General features: G+C 41.0%; 1 pseudogene; it reads right to left on the minus strand.

Moving 5' to 3' along the window:
• Window positions 1–5,676: 5,676 nt before the first annotated feature.
• On the minus strand, window positions 5,677–6,670 carry LOC118760106 (Y-box-binding protein 1-like; annotated as a pseudogene).
• Between the last annotated feature and the right edge of the window lie 13,120 nt (window positions 6,671–19,790).

Consider the following 19,790-nt stretch of genomic DNA (forward strand, 5'->3'; position numbering starts at 1 on the left):
CTACATTTTAGAAGGGTTTCAAGAATATTGATCCCTGTGTGTTTGGCCTGGCTACTGTAATAGCATCACCATAATAGAGGAGTGTGGTGTTTTATCGGTTACTAGGCAGTCAAGATCTCTTGGTAATGCGTTGTGACGGAATAACACAGTTGTGGGATGAAATGAAACTCTAAATGTATATTGTTTTGTGAAGGCACTGTTTCTCATATTTGTAAGGGAAACAGAAAAGAATGTATTGGCCAAATGGGGACCAGACCATGTAATGTCTACCTAAGGCTGTGTTCTCTTTTGCAAAAATTCTATATTGAAATGGCAGCTGTGATTGGGGCTGCTCCTTGGTAACAGTGTGTCACCCTATAATAACCTGCCATGAGCCATCTGGACCCCAAGCTGACTGTCGTACTATGGTGAGGAGACAGAGTGTACCGTAACTGGTTTGGCAGTTCCTCCATACTGCCTCTAACCTTTGCAGTGATCCACAGAATGATCTTTTTGTTTGCATGCAATCTTCTTTCGGAGGCTTGCATTTGGCATCCTCTACTACAAGAACCATTCACACAGAGAGCAAAGATGGGTATTAGTTGCCAAACATGGCAACAGGAATGAGCAAAATGATCACTACATGTGTCTTTGGATTCAGTGAACTTACTAGGGGACAGATTTGAGCCATTTGTTTCCTATCATTTGCATCCTCCATAATAGCAGTAGACGTCTGTTGCTTTGAGTCCTCCAGTGATAGATATGTCAGTTCAGATTCTAGCTCAATTTGTCTAAGGGTTTGCATTTGTCCCTTCAGCTGCTGCACAGTCGTATGGGTAAATTGGTCAGGGCTCCTTTTGGTAAAAGCGGGGGGATTTGTAGGTCCATGTATATGCCATAGTATAAACAGTATCCTCTCTTTGAGGGATTCTATCCATTCCTAAGTTCATGGGTTAGGGGGTCTATAAAGAGATTCTTGTCTGGAACTATACAGAGAGATTGCAGCTTTTGCTGGGGCAGCTTAGCCTCCAGGAGTTGTGTATCTGGCACCAGCTTCTGGTCAATGCTAAGTGGCTCCTTTATGGTCCACTACTCTGTTTTACCCTAGTGATGCTCTGTGCTATGAACCATTTCTATAATTCTTTGTGCTAGAACCTACTGGATGTCATTTCAGCTCTATGGGTCATTATTAAGAATGTGATTTCTTCATGTGGGGAGGTAAAGCTCCACTGACTGACCTTTGTTCTCCTGTGAACCTGTCATCGCCAGTACTGTCACTCAACCAGCTTCTCATGCACAAGCTAATACTTCTGTCCCCAACCTACAAAGGAAAGTCACACTCAACTTGCTAGAGCTGCTGAGGTCACAGTTTTGGGGGAGGAGGTTTCTCATGGTCTTCCTCATTTTGTGTTGCTGGAACACAGTACCTTATACCTTGTATTCACAAGGAACAAAAATCTGTTGAATTGCTAGAGTCTGTAAGTGTGAGCTGGCAGCATCTGTAGGTTTGGACCCCTGGTCACTTCTCTTAGCATGACAGTTTGGAAGCTGTGAGGGAAGAACACTGCCCTTTCAGAGGCAGAGGAGAGGAAGAGCAAAAGGGAGAGTAAGACTGAGGAGTCTTCTAGAATGACAGCATTCTCCATTTGTGAGGGCACAGCCCTCCTGGCCAAGCACCTCAGAGTCACCATAGCACCTTGGAGCATCCTCAGTGGCCCTCAGCTCTGCTTTTGCGTCATCAGCTCAGGGAGCCTGACACTCTGTTCAAGCCCTCTTGCTGCTGTGATTTGGAAAATGTCCCCAGGTAGAAGGCCAAGTGAAATACAACACTTCATTTGCAGATTTTCCTTTTTGTGAAGATCACTCTTGTTTGGTCTGTTGAACAGTCTTTTGAAGGTAGCGCCTCCTCTTTCTAGCAGTTGTGTTTTTCACGATCGACGGGTAGTCCAGTACTCTCTGGCATGTTTACAACTGTCTGCAGCAAACTCTTGCATAAAATTTTGTTTAAATATGCAAATTTGTTCATATAATATAATCTTAGCTATTAGTATATGCAAGGTATATCATTACTGTTATTCATCTCTATAAAAATAGTGGCTAGTGTTTCCCAATTGAAAGTGTTACTATTTTAAAAATAACTCCATGTAAAACACTTCTGGAAGGTTCTGTATGCACATACGCAAGACTAGCAAAGATTTTGAAAGACTTTTAGAAGAGAAGCTAATGAATGGAGGTTTATGTTTTCAAGACAAAATAACCTACTCATAAAAAAATTAATAGGAACTCCCCCTCCTATTTCTAATAAACATTTGTTCCCACCAACATAATTAAACTTTTGCCAGTTTTAGAGTGGCAGAAAAAATATATAATTTCTCTTCCCCCTCTGGGTATTAGAGCCCAGAGATTTTATGGATAATTGCAGTTTGACTTTAACCCAGAGAAAAATAAACAGAAAAATGTTACAGTTCCTGTAATTGCATTGATCATTTGTTAGATTACTTTCATGTATTTATGGTTATAAATGGAATGGGCCTGTCACATTCAGTGAGTTGAGGGAGGTTTATTTTTCTGAGTTTTGGAAATATTTCAAATGAAATAGGCACTCACTGTAAAGTTGGATAGGATTAAATTTCAAGTACTTGAGGGCATGTGGGGATCAGTAGGAATAGGAGTTTTACAACAGATTTAATGTCATGGAAGTATTCTCATGGTTTCTGACTTTTAGTTAATATTGATAAGACTTTTGGGGAAATTGTTTCATTCATTATTAAGTCGTTTTGATTTTTAAAGCTTTTGCTTTATCTGCAGTTATATTCTGTTTCATAGTTCAGGTGTTAATGATTTCACTGCCCACAGCTTTGCTCAAGGTATACCAATTTTGTTAATCTTTTGAAAGAACCCCATTTTTCTTTCCTTTTTAAAGCCTGGAACAGTTTTATTTCATGCACTTTGTCCAGACATAATTATAAATAGCATCTCCTTTCACTCCTGAAGAACTCTCAAGTTCACAACATATTCTCTGAGCATTCTCTCCCCATAACCCTGAAGACATCCCAGGTGTGCCTGTGGGTGCTACAGCTCATCAGAAATTCTATGGCTAAAAAAAAAAATTCCAATCTCCCTTTCTTGAAGTTACCTAATATGAGGGAATTGCTAGGAGACCCATCCCTTGGTCTTTAAGAGACGAGATCACTGCTTCATAGAAGCAAGTGAAAATAAGCCCTCCATCTTGCCCATCCTCTTCTATTGAGTTTAGAGACCCCACACAGGGTGCTTCCGGTTCTGTACAATAGCCCCTTGTAGCAAGATCTGTGGACAGGAGAGCAGCCTCACTGACACTTCAGATCTTCTGGTTTATATCCAGATGCCCCAGAGCTTCTGTTCTCTCTCTTTTTTTTTTTTTTAAGATTTATTATTATTGGAAAGCCGGATATACAGAGAGGAGGAGAGACAGAGAGGAAGATCTTCCATCCGATGTTTCACTCCCCAAGTGAGCCGCAACTGGCTGGTGCCACGCCGATCCGATGCCGGGAACCAGGAACCTCTTCTGGGTCTCCCACACGGGTGCAGGGTCCCAAAGCTTTGGGCCGTCCTCTCCTGCTTTCCCAGGCCACAAGCAGGGAGCTGGATGGGAAGTGGAGCTGCCGGGACTAGAACCAGCGCCCATATGGGATCCCGGGGCTTTCAAGGAGAGGACTTTAGCTGCTAGGCCACACCGCCGGGCCCCCAAGAATTCGTTTTTAACACAGCATTAAATAACCAACATTTGGGAGTCAGATTTCATTGCCACTTATGACTCCATCATCGCATGTTGAACTATGATTGGAGTCATGGTTGCTCTGCTTATAACCCAGTTTCTTGCTGATGTGCCTGGGAAAGTAACTGAAGACGACCCAAGTACGTGGGTCCCTGCCACCCATATAGATGAAGTTCATGGATCCTGGTTTTGTCTTGGGCCAGCCCTGGTGATTGCAACTATTGGGAGTGAAGCAGCAGATGGAAGACCTACCCTACTTTGTCTTGTAAAGTCATTTTAGTTCATAGATGTGGTTTTTCAGTGTAGTATGCTTTTTTAAAAATTTCATTTATAACTGACCATAGTTGTATATATTTATGGGATACAAGGTTTACACTGTAGCAAAAAAGGTAACTAACAAATTATTATATTGCATACTTGACATTTTTGTGTCAAAACACAAAGTGTACTCTTAATCGGTTGGCATATAACAGGTTGGTGTATAAATAATGTATTTTTTTAAAAGATGTATTTTTGGTTGAAAGGCAGATTTTACAGAGAGAAGGAGAGCTAGCTCCCTCCCCAAAAGCCCACAATGACCAGAACTGGGCCCATCTAAGGTAGCAAGGAGCCAGGAACTTTATCCAAGTCTCCCACGTGGCTGTGTGGGGCTCCAGGTTGCGGCCATCCTCCACTGCTTTCCCAGGTTATAGCAGAGAGCTGGATCGGGGTGGAGCAGCTGGTACATGAACCAACACCCATCCCGATGGCTGCACCACAGGACTGGGGATTAGCTTGCTGTGCCACTATACCAGCCCCAGTATGGCTGTTCTTATACAGTATTATACTGTACAAACTATCATAAGTCTTGCAATTTATTTTGCAGATATGAAGTGTGACGCCTCTTGCTTTTTTCTTTTGATTTTTAAGATTCATTTACTTAAAAGGCAGAGAGAGAGAGGAAGAGCCACCAGGCTGAAACCAGAAGGCATTGACTCCAACCTGGCCTTTTGCATGGGTGGCAGGTGCACGTATCTCCTTCTGCTGGGTTCCCAGAAACATTAGCAGGAATTTGGGTTGGAGTTAGACAGCTGGGATGTGATATCATAGTAGGAACTTAACCCATTGCACCACAGTGGTGGCCCCCCCACTTTGCTCATCTTCTTCAAGGTAAGTTTGGCTATTTGGCTCTTCTGATTCTGTACGAACTTTAGGATAATCTTCTCTATTTCTATGAAAACATGACCCTGGGATTTTAATAGGAATTGCATTGGCTTTTGTAGATCACCTGATAATCAGACATTCTAATATTTTAACATTGCTGAGCTGTCTGTCACATTGAACATGGGATGCCTCTTTTATCAGTTCGTGTAGTTTTCAGTAAGGATTTCATCTGCTTGGTTAAGTGTACTCACATGTATTTCTTTAGCTATTATTAATGAGACTAATGTCAAAATTTTTGCTTGTTAAAACACAAAAATATTATAGATGTTTGGGTTGTATTTCTTTGTATCCTTCATCTTTTCTGAATCATTTCTTACTAGTTCCAGCAGTTTTTTTGTGTGTGGAATCTTTTTTGTTATCATTTATGTCTTTTATTAGCAAGTGCTTATAGTTTGACATTTTTGAAAAAAATCAAGTTGTAAGCTTTTATTATAAATCAGATATGAAGTTGTTAAAAATCTTAACCGAATATGAATCAATTTTAAATCCATTAAAGGTATATTGAAGGGAAAAGGTGTTTTTTTTAAAAAACAAGAAACATGTTTGTCATTACCGAAAAAAGACATCTTTAGGTAAAAATAATAAAAACCCCAGGCTGCACAGATAAAGCAGCTAGTCTGGTAATCCGATGAACAGGCAGAAGGGAAGAACGTAAGGTGTGCCGCTCCAAGCTTCTGTTCATTCCTTCCTGTTGGATGACTAAACCCGATGATGGCAGAGGTGTTAAGCTGGCAGTTTTACTCAGCCTTGCCCTGCTCAGCCTCAGGGGCGGACGAATTCTCAGCTGGTGGGTCGGGTGCTTTTGCCTCTCTGTCGTCTTGTGATTTAGGGTTACCTGGGTGTCTGTGTTTGTAATTAAAGTTGTGCTGGAACCGACATTGAGATAGCTGCAGACTCTGGGTCTCGTCTGATTTTTCTTTTCCTCTTCATTTCCGTCTTCTCTAGGTTGTCTTGGGCAAGGAGGACCTCTGCGAATCACGGTCTGTAAGCTTGATACATCTTCTGTCTCACTGGTCTGCCTTGTTCTTCTGCACACTGGTTATCGCCTTCAGTCACTTCTCCTTGCACAGCACGGTTGGAATACTATGGTTGAGGACCATAGGATCATGTAATAAGTGTGGGAACCTTGGTGCTAGGGCTAGCGATATGGGACGTGGCCTTCAGCAGTCTCCCTCCTGTTCTCCTCACTCTCCCTTTTTTGGCAGTTCTGCCGATAATTGCGTGAAGAGCCCCTACAGCTTGGATAGCATGTGTAATGGTTAGAGTCAGCTCCGTGGTTACTTGTTGCACTGGAACTCCACCGGGCCTGTAACTTTTGCTGCCTTGCACTCCTTTCTAAACTTCACAATCTCTCCATCTCCTATCCTGCAAAACTACTTCCTAGGGTTATTCTTTATGGCAGTCTGATGTACAAATACGTCTTCCCTGATGTCATTCCTGTTGATGAAGCCATATCTGTTCCTTACCCTGAATCATTTTACTGTTCCCACAACCTTTGCGATGACCTTTTGGTCCTTGCTGGCATACGCTGCAATGGGAGACTGCTCAGGCCACCACTATGCGCTGCAGCCAGTCATGCCAGGCTTGGTGCTGGTAGTGCTGAGGGCAGAGGCAGGGGGTGGCTGCTGGGTCCACCTGCTCATAGTTGTGGTGATGGTAACTGGGGCTGGCTGGAGCAGCTACAGCTTCTCCCAGGGTGTGATGCCAACTTGAGCAGCAGCAGTGCTGGGGCTGCTCAGGACTCTCTGGGGTCCACTGTTCGCTCCTGCCACCAATGGAAGTCTTCTAGTGGAATCTTTGAGATTTTCTGTAGAGATTGTATCAGCATGCAAAGAATTCAACTTCTTGCCTTCCTGTTGGGATGCTTGGTATGTGTTTCTTTGGTGCAATTACTGTCTAGGACTTTGAGAATTGTGAAGAAGAGAGTTGGTTTAAGTGGGTATCTTTGTCCACAATCCTAGGGGAAACCTTTCGGCTGCTCAGTGTTGAAAATGCTGTTACTGTGAATATGTCAAACTTGGCATTTATTGTGTTGAGGTATATTGCCCCTACAGTTAACTTGATTTATTTTTTTAAAACAATAAGAATGTTGAGTTTTGTCAAATGCTGTTTCTGTGTGCATTGGAGGATGGAGTAAAAACCCTGCGTCATGATTTCATGCTTCTTTCAATTGTTTGACAATTTTGAGAGGGATTTGTTTTAGTTCTTATTAGAAAACCTGGTCATATTCTGCAGTGAAACCAATGGTCCTAAGCTTTTGTGTGTCAGAAAAAGAAAACTTACATGGACTCAATCATTTTACACATTATTGACCTATCAGATTATCAAACAGTTCTTTTGAATTAAGTCTAAATAGATTGTACATATATAGAAAGCTGTTCATTGTCGGGCCTGGCGCCGTGGCCTAGCAGCTAAAGTCCTCGCCTTGAAAGCCCCGGGATCCCATATGGGCGCCGGTTCTAATCCCGGCAGCTCCACTTCCCATCCAGCTCCCTGCTTGTGGCCTGGGAAAGCAGTTGAGGACGGCCCAATGCATTGGGACACTGCACCCGCGTGGGAGACCTGGAGGAGGTTCCTGGTTCCTGGCATCGGATCGGCGTGGCACCGGCCAGTTGTGGCTCACTTGGGGAGAGAAACATCGGATGGAAGATCTTCTTCTCTGTCTCTCCTCCTCTGTGTATATCTGGCTGTAATAAAATTAATAAATCTTAAAAAAAAAAAAGTTGTTCGTTGTCTTCCAGGCTTTTGAATTCATTGCAGTGAAACTGTTCATATTAGTCTCTAAGATCCATTTTGTTTCTGTTGCCTCAGTTGGATTATCTCTCCTGGCATTAATATTTTGAGTCTTTTTTAAAGTCTGGGAAAGAGTTTCTTGACTTTTTTTTCTTCTTGGAAGAAACAACTTCATTTTCTTCATCTTGTAATGGTGTTGCTCATTTCATTAATCGACTCCACCCTTCACATTGCCTTCCTTGTACTGATTGAGGTAAACTTTGGTGTGCTTTACTTTCTTACTTCCTTGAGGCATGATATGATTTTTTTGAGGCCTCCTTTCCTTTGTGATGTCATTTACCTCAATAGGGACCCCTCTTAAAACTTTCTGGGGCACACCTGTCACCTAGTAAATAATGCCATTATCTAGGATGTTGGTATTCATTGGGTGCCAGTTCATGTTCCAGCAGCTCTACTTCTAAATGAACTCCCTGCTAATGGCCTAGTATTTTATCTTTGTAATGCCAGAATACAGAAGTGAGTATGTAATTGATAAGACAAGGAAAGTTCAGAATAGGTCATCAAAGAAGCAAAGAAAAATGAACTGAGGATGTATTTGTTGAATGCAATCTAAAGACATTTTTATAGAACTGTATACAGAGGTGTTAGGGAATACAATGTCATTCTGGAATTTATCCAGTACTCAGAAGAACAAAGACAGTTGGATCTAGTAATTTACAGTAGGCACCTGAGCTGCAGTGATAATTTGATCTCCAAAGTATTCATAGCTTAGCCTGAGCTTCTGGAATTCTGTCTTTAACCTTAGTGAACAGTAATTGATCTATTTCAACAGTGTGAATTCTTGGAACTTCCCTCATGTTTGTGAAAGACATGTTACTCTACTGACTCCAATGGATGACTATTTTTGTGGTGATGATTACTGACAAATGGTTAGGAAAATCTACAGAGATCTTCCATGTCTCCACACTCCCCTCCTATATTTCACATCAGGAATACCAATTATAGTTGTATTAACATACAGCTGTTTTCTCAAGGAAAAATTTTTAATATTCTTGCTGCAAATAAAATGATATGCGTATCTCATTCATTTAGAATGTGTAAATTAAAATTGAATTTTTTGGGGAAAGATCCAGATACTTTGAAGGATAGAAAATGTGTGGCAGGAAGAGTAATGGCCCCATAGCCCTGGAACTTACATAGGGTTTCTCTCAAAACAACAACAACAACAAAATGAGTTCGAAAATGTGGTTACAGACTATACTCAGTAATTTAAATGCCAATTCCAGTGCTATCGTAATGTGAGTGAATAGTAGGAAAACTGCATAGTGGATCTGTAATAGCCTTCTTTTTTTTTTTTAAGATTTATTATTATTGGAAAGCCGCATATACAGAGTAGAGGAGAGACAGAGAGGAAGATCTTCCGTCCGATGTTTCACTCCCCAAGTGAGCCGCAACTGGCCGGTGCGCGCTGATCCGAAGCCGGGAACCAGGAACCTCTTCCAGGTCTCCCACGCGGGTGCAGTGTCCCAATGCATTGGGCCATCCTCGACTGCTTTCCCAGGCCACAAGCAGGGAGCTGGATGGGAAGTGGAGCTGCCGGGATTAGAACCGGCGCCGATATGGGATCCCGGGGCTTTCAAGGCGAGGACTTTAGCCGCTAGGCCACACCGCCGGGCCCTGTAATAGCCTTCTAATCACAGTGCTTTACGAATGTCTATAGAGCCTTGGAAGTGACATCCTAGGACCAGTGTTTTATTCACAATTACAAAGAAAATTGTTATGTTAAATCCATTTTCACTTCAACAATGAATGATTGTATGAGCATGTCGAACGTGAAGCTTAATGCCATTGGTGGAAGAACACTTGGTTCTTTCTTGTACTACTAAGTACAATTACAAGACTACAAGATGAATTTCTTAAGATTTTTTTAAATTTTGAATTTTATGGTACAATTCCATAGAATCTGAGACCCCCCCAAAAAAAATTCCCACCCGAGACCAATTTTCCACATATTGTTACAATAATATAGTCCTTCATAAGGAGTTATAATTCCTCCAGTCTGTCATTGAAGTGTGCCTCAACATTAATGGTACAATGCCAGACAGTCCATCATCCCATTGTCTAGATATGTCCAGTAGATTTATGTATTTTTATTGGAAAGTCAGATATACAGAGAAGAGGAAAAGCAGAGAGGAAGATCTTCTGTCTGCTGGTTCATACCCCAAGTGGCTGCAATGGCTGGAGCTGAGTTGATCTGAAGCCAGGAACCTGGAGCTTGTACCAAGTCTCCCACACAGGATCCCAGGGCTTTGTGCTGTTCTCAACTGCTTTTCCCAGGCCACAAGCAGGGAGCTGGATGGGTAAGTGAGGTTGCTGGAATTAGAATCAGTGCCTATTACAGGATCTGGCGCATGCAAGGTGAGATTTTAACCACTAGACTACCTCACTGGGTCCAAGGTAAATTTCAATATCACCAGTTTCTGTTTAGTATGGTGAAAATGAATGGAATTATCAAAAAATTATATTTAAATTATACAACTGAGTTGTATTGTTTTTGAAGAATGCAGATAATGATGAATAATTAGGAAGAGATTTCTGATTAGAAGCTACAATAGAGCAAACATCTAAAATGCAAATAAAATAAATCTAAAATACAATAAAATAAAACAGAAAAAAACACCACTAATGTCATTGATGCCCTGCAGTAATCCTTCGCCTGCAATGCTGGCGTTCCATGTGGGTGCTGATTTGCACCCTGGCTGCTGCACCTCTGATCCAGCTCCCTACTGATGACCTGGGAAAGCAGCAAAGGATAACCTAAGACCTTCAGCCCCTGAACCCATGAGGGAGAGCCAGAGGAAGCTCCTGGCTCCTAGCTTCCAAATGGTCCATCTCTGGTCATTGCAGCCATTTGGAGTATGAACTAGCAGAGGAAGATTTCTTCCTCTCTCTCTCTTCCTCTCTCTCTCTCTTCCTCTCTCTCTCTCTTCCTCTCTCTCTCTCTCTCTCTCTCTCGCTCTCTCCCTCTCTCCCTCCCTCCCTCCCTCCCTCTCTCCTTCGCTCCTCCTCTACTTCCCTCCCCTTTCCCTCCCTCCATCTTACTCTTTCAAATAAAATAAACAAGCCTTTGAAAAAATAACAAACAGCAACAACAAAACAGAACTACATGATGGCTGAGACTAGTTCATCCTGACACTATATGAATAAGTGAACATTAAATATTCTTTCAAGGCTCTCTCTGGTTTACTGCAGAGCATTTTATTTATCCTGATGAATATTTTCCATTTAGTTAATATTGGTCAACAAAACAATTTTATATGAACATCCTAGGCAGGCCACATGCAGTGTGGGAAATGACCTTGATGCAATGGTAACTTCCAAGTATAATATAAGGAAAGTGGTCCCAGACATCACCAAAAATACTCCCAGTGCAAGTGATAGTTCCCAGATTCTGTTAGAAAACATAATAGCAAGCAAGGGGAACGAGTTCATACACCATGGGTAATACCAACAAAGGGGAACACATTAGCTGAATCCTGGGGTGTTGTGTGGTCAGAAGCCCTGTCTTCTCTCTTCTTTTCTAGCTGTTGATGTGGTTACTGCTAACACAATTGACAGTTGAACAAGAAAGCCCGGGGATAAAAGGTACCCCGGCCTGAGACAGATTTACTCCGGAGACCCAGTGACAAATAGGGCTGATCAGAGCTGGAGTTTGCCCGTCCCCCTTCTGAAAAAGCTGGGGCTTTTTATTTCTTAGGGAATGGGCGACAGGGAGTCAGAGTGAGTATGGCAGCAAGTGACGGAGTAAGTGCTTGTGAGTATTGCATCCTTCAGGTACTTCGTGAATGTTTACCATATTCTCAACACTTGATATATCACAAATATTTTGCAGTCAGGGGCCTTTTGACTATCCATGGCTTTCTACGTTTGACATTAACATGGTATTGAGTGCTTAGTTTTATCCTGTTATTTCTGCTTTCTATCTCAAAGAGTGTGCTTACCAGATATTCACTGTAACATTCACGGGATAGAATTCACCAGTTTGAAAAAGGAAGAGACACTGCAATGTTCCGGGCTGAAGTAGGAAGAGGTCATGAGTATCAGCCTCAGGGAGCCTCTCTAGGACTGGGAGCAAGAACAGAAGCTGAAGATAAAGACACACAGTGTGCCAAGGGAGAAGCTAGCTGATGAATGCCAGTAGAACGAACGAGCTTGCTCTGCTTCTGATTCTCAGATGGTGCTAACATTACTTTGGGTCTTGGGAAACTGGCCAACCCACAATTTTCCAAGGTTTGACTATTCTGTTAACAGTCTTTTTGCCTAGTTTGTGGGGTTTTCTACTCTGGTTCAAGGCATGAGTTGATGATGAAGACACCTTTTGGCTAGCTTTTTTTATACTATAGTGAAATGCACTTGTTTCATGACCTATTTCATCCTGAACACTCATGATTCCAACTCAATGTTAGAATTCCATCTGTCGATTATGTGTCTCATGAGATTGTACTTAATCATGGTTGACTTATATTTCAATTTTGATTGATCAAGATACTACCATGGTTTTTTGAGCTCTTCAAGACACCTAGCATGTGGTGGTAATTTTGAGAAATTATCAACACACAGAGTGGTGAGGCAAAATGCTGGATGGATGCTTTGAACTATTATATCCAAAAGGAGAGAAAGCCGAATTGTGGAAGAATAAAGAGCCAGATGCTGTTTTGTTGTTATTTCTTTTTTTGGGCTGGAATTTATTGTATTTTCATTGGAAAGTCAGATATACAGAGAGGAAATGTGACAGAGAGAAAGACCTCTTGTCTGATGATTCACTCCCCAAGTGGCCGCAATTGTTAGAGCTGTACCAATCCAAAGCCAGGAGCCCAGAGCCACCTCCGGGTGGTCCACGTGGGTGTTGGGTCCCAAGACTTTGGTCTGTCGTCAACTGGTTTCCAAGGCCACAAGCAGGGAGCTGGATGGGAAGCAGGGCCACCAGGATTAGTACTGGCACCCATATGGGGTCCTGACACGTGCAAGGGCTTTAGCTGCTAGGCTTCTTTGCCGGGCCCTGCTCTTGTTATTTTTAGATGATGTCCTGTTGTATTCAACCTCTCTTCTTCTCTCACACTCTTCTTTTGTATTCTTATTGGAATCCATAGCTATTTATAAAACTCTATCCTTCCTTGAAAACTCAGCCAAACTCCTTTATCCTGAAAATATTTGACAGAATTTTCTAAAGCTATAAACACCTCTCCTTTCAAGATGTTTCCTGGAACTTTCTAATTATCTCTGTTGCAGGTGTTATAGGTAATTGACATGTGTCTGTTACTGGAATAGGGACTGTGAAGCAGCATGAACCCTGGCATTTAAAATTCTTATGCATATAACAACTCTGATGCTCATAGAATATAGTTTAATAATATGTCTGTAAGTTCAACTACACATGGAATGATTTAATATAGCTAAAATTTCATTAACAAAAATATAGTCAACTACGACTATTTAAAACTTTCCTAGCAGGACAAAATTAGAAAATAGACACTTCAATTACTGCAAAATGTTGACTTAAATATAGAGAAGTGAAGGATAGTTAAATTTCAAGTTTTGGATCTCTGCAAATTAGAAGTGTTTACTCTTGGATTAGTCAAATATTTTCTTCTGGGAACATGACGCAAAAGTTAGGGATTTAACTGATCAGATGTAAAGATAAAGTTTAATTTTAAAAAATCTAAGTTGTGAGCATATACTTGCCATTTGTTTAAGCTTGAGTCAACATTATCAAAATATTTACCACATGTGTCAGGATTATAAATGTACTCAAATGTCAAAGTTAGTATTTTGCTCTCATCCCTTCTGTTTCTGCGCAGAAAAGATGCTGTTTAAAAAGCCTTTTAGTTTACATTTGTAAATGACTTCAGTATTTTTAAAGATTAGTGCCATAAATTCTTGTTAGACTATAAAACTTCACATTCCTCTTCAGGGACCATTGTTGTATATCTGCTTTATGATAGGATGTGTTTATGTCAAGAAGAAACAATCTATGGCCCTTTTTACATCTGCTAACGAGAGTGGCATCATCTTTGTAACTTGGTTTCTCTCCCCCTGCTTTTTCTAACTTTCTGTCTCCCGAGTCGGCAAACCACGTCTACGTAGCTTTGTGCAGACTTTTTGGAACTGATCATCTCAACTGGGAATCAAAAGTATGAAAGAAGCCAGTAGAAGAGAATTCACTTTAATGACTGAGTAGAGGCGCTTATTTCATTTTACAATATGATGTTGACACCAATTGACACAATTTCTTTCAAACTTAATGCCAACAGTACTATGTTTATCAAATAAGGGGTTTCTATTACATTGCACAATTTAATTATTGAACTATTCTCACCTGCAAAGTTTTAAGGATGAAATTGGAGTAAATAAAGGTTCTCTTATCCCCTTGGTGGTGATGTACAGATACCCACACAAAGTGGGCAATAAGTTAATTCACACATTTTAAAGTATAAATTTTGATGGTTTTAGCATACTAACAGAAATAAAGATATCATCAGCACAGTATAATCTTAATGTAATTTACAATTGTCTGCCATGTCACTCCCCATTCCTTCTCTGTCATTCTAGATTCTCCTATCTACTGCCTCTCTATATATGTGTACATTCTTTTTTTTTAAAAGATTTATTCATTTTATCACAAAGTCAGATATATAGAGAGGAGAGACAGAGAGGAAGATCTTCCATCCGATGTTTCACTCCCCAAGTGAGCCGCATCGGGCCAGTGTTGCGCTGATCCGAAGCCGGGAACCAGGAACCTCTTCCGGGTCTCCCACGCGGGTGCAGTGTCCCAGTGCTTTGGGCCGTCCTCTCCTGCTTTCCCAGGCCACCGGCAGGGAGCTGGATGGGAGTGGAGCTGCCGGGATTAGAACCGGCGCCCATATGGGATCCCGGGGCGTTCAAGGTGAGGACTTTAGCCGCTAGGCCACGCCACCGGGCCCTATATGTGCACATTCTAAAGTTACCATGCCAAGTAATCATAAGATATGTGTTACCTTATAAATGACTCTTTCACTCAGAATTGCACAGTACATATCATCACTTCATTCCTTTTTATTACCAAGTAAGATATTACTATATGATTGCACTTCCTCCCCCAAACTTAATCCATTTATCATTTGATGGGCATTTGGAATGTGTCCACTCCTTGACTTGTATGAATGATGCTGTTCTATGTGTGTAGAAGCCTTTGTGTGGAAGCATGTTGCCATTTCTCTAAGATAAGGAGGCTATTTGGAAGATTTAAAAATATATATTTTTATTGGAAAGTCAGATTACAGAGAGAAGGAGAGAGAGGAAGATTTTCCATCTGCAAATTCACTACCCAAGTGACCACAATGGCTGGAGCTAAGCTGATCTGAAGCCAGGATCCAGGAGCTTCCCGCAGGTCCCCCAAACGGGTGCAGGGTCTCAAGGCCTTGGGCCATCCTCGACTGCTTTGCCCAGGCCACAAGGAGGGAGCTGCAAGGGAAGTGGGGCAGCCAGGATATGAACCAGCACCCATATAGGATCTCCCCGCATGCAAGGTGAGGACTTCAGCCACTAGGCTACCACACTGGGCCCTGTTTAGAGGAGTTTTGAAGTGTTTGTAACTTTGACTTTGTAAGGAAGAGTTTAGAGAACATTTTCACATGGGAAGAATGCACATGAACCTTGCTTCCTTTCAGCTCATGTTTAATTTAGATATTATATATAAACTCAGGAATGTTGTGGAGACAGTACAGCTGTTACTGTTTCAATGACTTTGGTTTTGTCAATAAGGGAAGATCAGAGTTGACATAGAATGAAGAACAAACCAGACAGATCAATTGTTTCTTTCCCTCTCCTTTTATGTGAACAGAAAAGATAAGACCTGGTTATAAATTTTTTACCATTATTTTCTCTCACATATTCATATCTGCATCTACACAAATGCATACACACACATACACAAAGTGACATACATAGATAGATATAAACTCACACATTATGGCATACATATGTTTTTATATGATATTATGCAGTGATATAATACATTCTTCTAAATCTATGTCTGTATGGTTATTTTGTTAACATTTTCTAAACAGGAAATCAGGGAATGTCCGAGCTGGAATGAAGTGCCACCATCATTTGGAGGGTGTGTTGCTCTCACAATAGGGAATACGTGACACAGTTATGACCCTTGATATGGACATGTCTCAGACAGCAGGGATTCCAGAACACTCTTCTTCATGGCTCTCAATGCCCCCTCATTCTAATATCTGGTGCTGTAATCCTGTGTGTGTCTCACAGAAGGCAAAGAAGTGCAGTCTGTCACAATAGAAAAATATCACACACAATACACTTGAAAAGCACCTCAGCTTGCTGACAAACAAGGTTTCCTGGAAAGGTTATCGCTTGCTTGTGTTTTGCTGCCTGGAGCGTGCCTTAGTGGATGGTTTTGATGGTCGTCATTTTTTTCTATTGATACTACTGCTGTTGAAGAGAAACTACTGTTACAAACTTATCCAGTCAGCAGTAGTAACTTTCTGATTATTCTCTGCCATTTCACACTGTGGTTTTTCACAATATGTTTCAGTACTAACGTGGTCACAGTTACGTGTGTTTACTATCAATTGGTGTGTTAAAATGTGTCGTTTCCAACTAAATATGAGTTCATTGCATGGAAAGGGCCCTGCCTGTTTTGTTCTATGGGTTGCAGTAGGTCTTGGCATATTTCCTGATTCATGATCAATAAGTACTTGCTCAATGAAAGAATGAAGCATTCTTACGCTAGCGGAATATATGCATAATGAGAGGCAAAAAGAACCCACTAGTTTGTTGCATTTAATAAATGCGTATTTGGATGCATGTCTAGAATATGCCAGGTGTTTCTGTCTTAGCACACCATAAGATGAATTGTTTCTGTTATCTCCTGTATTTAAAGATGCTATTTTTAGCTTACAACCATAGACATAAATATATATGCAAATCAAACACAAGGTTTACAAATTCTGATACAATGCAAGAATATCCAGCTCACTGATATATTTCCTTATTATAATCAATGAGTCTAATGATGCTACAATATCAGTGATTACCAGCATTGAACAGGAAGTTTGACAATTGTATTTGGCTTTATCATTAGTCTGCAGCAATCTTAATACCTGTCATGATAGGATGAGGTAACTATAGACAGCCGGTCACTCGGTGAATCTGTGGCTTTGGGTGGCGGCAGCATGAAGGGTTATAAATGAATCCTTTTCAGAGGTGCTTTTGCCCTGCTTGCCAGGATCTCCAAAGATACCAGAGCCTCGGGGTTCACTGGAGTCCTTCGGCAGCCTTAGTCCAGTCGCATGGAGTAAATTTGGAAGTGATGTAGCTATGCTAAGAGCCTGGCTCAGTTTCAGATTTTCAGTATCAGCAATACTGGTTTTCATGTTTTGCCAAAAATAGCCTCAAAGGGAGGGGTGTAGAAAGTTTCCATCCCTGAACATGTTCAAGCATAAGCTACCTAGTTCATTGGAAAGAGGCAGTGTGTACTGAACTCAGCCTTTACTGTTCTGCTTTTAGACTCATATCATATTTTCAATTGTGTTTGGAGACTTGGTCTGCATTTTCACCCAAGATTTTGTTATTTTTTCCGTTGGAAGTAGTGGTGCTACCAGTTGCCTCTTGGATGCTACGTGTGTTAGAAAATCATGCATTTATCTTGCTCCATGAGGCTGCTCTGTTACTAAGGTTGGTGCTGATCTTGCCATCTCGGCTTCTCTAGTTACATACAAATATCCAAGAACGCTTACGATGTGTTGATTCTCTGAAGGAGAATCTTGTGAAGGACTCCAGGTCTTTGGAGGGGCTTGGGCAGGTCATGCCGTTCCTCTGCACTGATGAAAGGACCTGGCTGGGGCTCTCTCTTGCTCCATGACGTCAGTGAAAGTCAGTTTGCCCAGAACCACAGCACACCCTGCCGCCTTCTGGTGGCAGTTCTCAAATTCCTACTCTTTATCAGCCCCAGTGGCCCACTCACTCATTAAATGCTGCTCCTCTGTAAGAAATTGAACATCTACAATGGATCGAAATTATTCGCTGCACACTCTTAAACTGTTGGACAATCACGAGTTTGTCATAAACATCACAGGAGATGAGGAAAGCACGTAGCTATGGTAGGGCTCAAGAAAAAAGACGTCGTGTATAGACAAAGTTCATTTCATACACGTTGGATTCACGGAGTGAAAATCTAGCAGGAGTTTTGTATGTCACAGTTGAGACCTGGGACTGACCGGCTTCTTCTAGAGGCAAGCAGATCAGAGCTCAGGCATACCGGGTTTGATGCCTGAGCCAGTTAATAGTAATAATGGTTAAAGAGTTGGTTATCGAAATACCAGGAGGAATCAGGCTACCTGGTTGATTAACAGATTATAGAAAGTCAAAATTCTATTACAACTTGCTTATTTTACTACATTTGATATTTTCTAGGCTTTTGAGTTTATTTCTGTTTTACCTGAATGGAGGAAATGCCCTAAGACTTTTATCATTTTGTGCTTTGTTCCCAACAATACTGCTACATTGGGTGCTGGAAACTGGCCATGGGTGAAAACAGGCATGCAAGGAAAAGTGAGCAAACACTATACATTTGGATATTTATCATTTTGTTGATTGTACATGAGAAAGTGATGTAGAAGCTTTGATGATACAGATTACATTTAGAAGTGTGTTGTGTCTTCAGTAACTACATGTAGATGGCAGAAAAAACCCGACATTGGGAAGATCTTATCTGATTTAGTCAGTCATGTCACTAATGAGTAGAGTTGCGACATATATCATTATTGTACACTTCGGTCCTACGCATTAGTATTACGGAAAATACTGTGAACTTTCATATCAAAACTATAATTTTTATCAGTTGCACTCTCATAGTTTTGTTTCAGAATTATTCCAGGCATAAGATTTGAGTGAAAATAAACAGACATAACCTGTTAGAATGAACTGGTTACATGGAATTTGCAAGAAGGGGTAATACATGTTTAATTGTTATATGTGTTGTTTATCAGTAAAACAGTTAAGTTTCACATATATGCAGAGTTTTCAAAAGGTTCATAGAAAACATGTTGATTTTTTTGTAGAAAAAATTGATACTTTTAAAGTTAATGTATTTTCATTTTAATTTGTTTTAATTCCTCTATTCTATGAACTTTAAAAATATGCATATGCATGTACATATCTTATGCATATATGCACACACACATCTTTAATGAAGAGCCAGCTGTTGGGTATTTATACCCTCACCAGTATACACACTTGCTATGGCATCCAGAATGCCAAAAAGGGAAGGGGAACCACTTAATGATTTAGAAGAGGAAGTTTTACAACTACATCTGCATCCTACAAAAATCTTTTTGAATGAAATAGACAACAAAAACAAGGAAGCAATTTAGAAACTGGTTTACATAGTTCAGGTAATTAATTCAAGAGGAGATGAAGAAGGGATGTGTCTGAGAGCTGTGTGCTAGTTAGACCCTAAAACATTAAGGCGGAGCAGCTCAGAAGAATAGCTAAAGAATTCCAACAGGCAAAGTAAGTCACGATTTTCTAGTAAAGATTAAGGAGCTTGTTTTAGGACCAACTAGGACATTCTTGGGTGTTAGATTGTTCAGGACATAACTAAAGACGAGAATAGAAATTACAGAACAGGAATATAACCTGAGTTAGAAATTCCAGAGCTAGAGAAGACAGACGAGAGGAAGGAGTGAGTTACAAATGAGTGCACTAAGAATGCTATCATAAAAAGGAAAATAGGATTCAAGAAACAAAGTTATTAATGGGGAGCTGAAGAGAAAGAGCAGTGTAGATGAAAAGGGGGATTAAGACTGGAAGAGTCAGGAGACATTGCTGCCCCAGCAATAGGTTTAGAAAAGACATAGCTAGAGGTATCTCATAGGCTGGGGAAGTGACAGCAAATGCAGCTTCATGAGCGTGGTGGAGCTGAAGTTAGATTACCTGCTTGATCAGTCTCAGTAGGGTTCTACTTTGGTTATCAGTGGCTATATACCACACTACCCCATAATTTAGCAGCCTGTAATGCTCATGATTGTTTTCATCCTAATTCTGAGAAGGGCTA

This window comes from Ochotona princeps, chromosome 19, assembly GCF_030435755.1.
Source record: "Ochotona princeps isolate mOchPri1 chromosome 19, mOchPri1.hap1, whole genome shotgun sequence".
NCBI classification, from domain to species: Eukaryota; Metazoa; Chordata; class Mammalia; order Lagomorpha; family Ochotonidae; genus Ochotona; species Ochotona princeps.